The 2,605-nt window shown below is 37.8% G+C and overlaps 1 non-coding gene across 1 annotated transcript; it reads left to right on the top strand.

The window, feature by feature from the left end:
• Window positions 1–214: 214 nt before the first annotated feature.
• On the top strand, window positions 215–321 carry LOC122647599. The gene has a single exon (XR_006330933.1). It is a non-coding gene; the product is annotated as a small nucleolar RNA R71 (small nucleolar RNA).
• The last annotated feature ends 2,284 nt before the right edge of the window (window positions 322–2,605 follow it).

Raw genomic sequence — 2,605 nt, 5'->3', positions numbered from 1 at the left:
ATAGAGACCACCCTTCTTTGGTTGCCCTATGTGTGGAATCTCAGTCCGAGAGGTTGAAGTATGATGTTGGGAATTCTCACTAAGGGTTTCAAAGAGATCCCATGCTTCCGTCTCATTCTTGTGCATAAATGTTCCACCACAAGAGGAGTCCACCATCTGCCTATATCGGTCATGGAGTTCATCATAAAAATACTAGGCTAACTGCCATTTCGGGACAGCGTGGTGGAGGCACTTTCTAAGTAATACCCTGAGTCTCTTCCATGCTTCATGAAATTGTTCGCCCTCTAATTGGGAGAAACTAGTAATGGCCCTTCTGAGGCTATTAGTTCGGCCAATGGGGAAGAATTTTTTCAAAAATTCCTGCTGTATCCTCGCCCATGTAGAAATCCTAACCGAATCTAGCGAATGAAGTCAGTGTTTGGCTTTGTCCTTTAAGGAGAATGGGAATAGGAGTAACTTTAGGGCATCTTCAGAGAGGTTTTGGATTTTGACTGTAGAGCACACCTTTAAGAACTCATCAAGATGCTTGTAAGGCTCCTCATTAGCAAGTCCATAATAGGATGATAACATTTGTATGATGTTGGACTTGATCTCATATTGAGCGGCCTGAATGGCAGGCAGCTGAATACAAGATGCAGGGGTATAGGCAGTTAGAGTGAAGTGCTCACTCAGCGGCCTTCCTGGCTGATTTCCGTCACCCATGTTATTATTATTATCCTTATCCCTAGGTCTAGCCATAGATCGCTCTATTTCTAGGTCAATGGCAGTCATGTTGGGGTGCAAAGAACATCGAACACAACACAAGTTGAACGTGCTAATTAAACAGAAATTAAAACGTAATAACTAAATAAAAGAAAACTCAAAAAAAAAAAAAAAATCAGAACTAAAAAGTAAAAAAAAAAATTAACTAATTTAAAACTAACAAAAATACTTACCTGGTGTTGGCGATTGCGCAATTCCACATGATGCCCCCGATGAACGGTTACACATATGATCTTAAGGGGCTGGGGGAATTAAAATTAAACCTAAACACCCAATCTAATGCTGGAATTAAAAAAAAATTACATAAAATAACCCTAATTACATAAAATCTAGGAATTAAAAACTAAACCAAATGGACAGCTTGTCCTCCCTGATCTACTCGGCTTCCTGCATAAACAAAGAGAACGTTAGGTATACTCAAATTAACCTAATAAAGTACTTAAAAATAAATAAAAAAATTCTGGAATTATGAAATTAAAGCTAAAACAAAGTAACACAAAACAACTCAATCAATCTTAGCAACCGTGCTTCGATTCCCCGGCAACGGCGCCAAAATTTGATCGTGTCGTTAACCGGTCAAAAATAAAACCCTAAATTAATCTAGCAAGTGGCAAGTAAGGGGTTGATCTACGGGGAACTGGAAGGCTAAACTACTGCAATGATTAGATGAAAGTGATGAAAATTAAAATGCATTAAATCTGATTTTTAAATTAAGAACAAAAGAAACAAATCTAAGTTAACAACGATATGCAAATATGGGAGAAAACTATCTTTAAGGTTCGAATCCCCAATGGGTAGCTATTCAATTTGGTTGCATGCTTCGGTTTATTATAACCATAGGCCTAATAATACCACAGAATGTAGGGTTTCTCCTAGGTATGGACTATCTTGGTGCTAAGAGACAAATGGCAACAATGGTGACGATGATCGATGGCGTTGAAGCTGCTGGAACGGTGATCCTCCTCCCCTTGCCGAACCAAAATCCAAAAACAATAATAACAAAAGAAAAAAATGGAAAACTAGAGAGAATAAGAAGAGAAGAGGGCACGACTGCTACTATGGGAATGGGATGGAATGGAACCCCTAATCTATCCGTGGGGTTTTTATAGTTATTGTTTTAAAAAGAAATTTAATAATAAAAAAAAAAAGAAAAAGAAAGCATGAGTGGTAGAGAGAATGAGAGAGATGGGAATCCGTGAGGGATTTAGAGAGTTAGAGAGGAGTTAGGAGATTATATCTTTGTGAAGAAATGGGGAGGAGATTAGTGGACAGCATGTGTGAGAGAGGGAAGAGGTAGTGGAGAGGAATTAGGAGATGGGAGAGATGGGAAGAGAGGTATATCAATCTCCCTTCTTACTTCTCCTTTGTGCTCTTGGGGGTTTCATAACTGAAATTCTAAACTCCTCTTTGAATCCATCCGTTTCCCTTAATAGGAAGAGGTCATATGGGTTTTAAAAATAAAACAACCTAAAAAGATAGAATAGGTTTTGGTTTAGGAAACTAGAAAGAGAGAGAGAGATACGTGAGAGATGGGGATATCTAATGGGATGACTTAGAAAAAAGATAAAAAGGAAGATAGAATAGGTTTTGGATTTTGAACTAAAAGGGAGAGAGAGAGGTTTCTGTGAGAGAAATAAGAAATTAGGTTTTCTTTCTTCTCTTTCTAACTTTGATTTCTGTGAGAGAAATAAGAAATTAGGTTTTCTTTCTTCCCTTTCCAACTTTGCCATAATCCATTTTTTGGCTATAATCCCTCCTTCCTTGAACCGAATTGACTCGACCCAAGAATTAAATGGTAACCATTTAATTTTACTAATGCAATGAGTCCAATATCGACTTTTCT

Source organism: Telopea speciosissima, unplaced genomic scaffold (genome assembly GCF_018873765.1).
Source record: "Telopea speciosissima isolate NSW1024214 ecotype Mountain lineage unplaced genomic scaffold, Tspe_v1 Tspe_v1.0085, whole genome shotgun sequence".
Lineage (NCBI taxonomy): Eukaryota > Viridiplantae > Streptophyta > Magnoliopsida > Proteales > Proteaceae > Telopea > Telopea speciosissima.
This window is presented reverse-complemented; position numbering and strand designations above follow the sequence as displayed.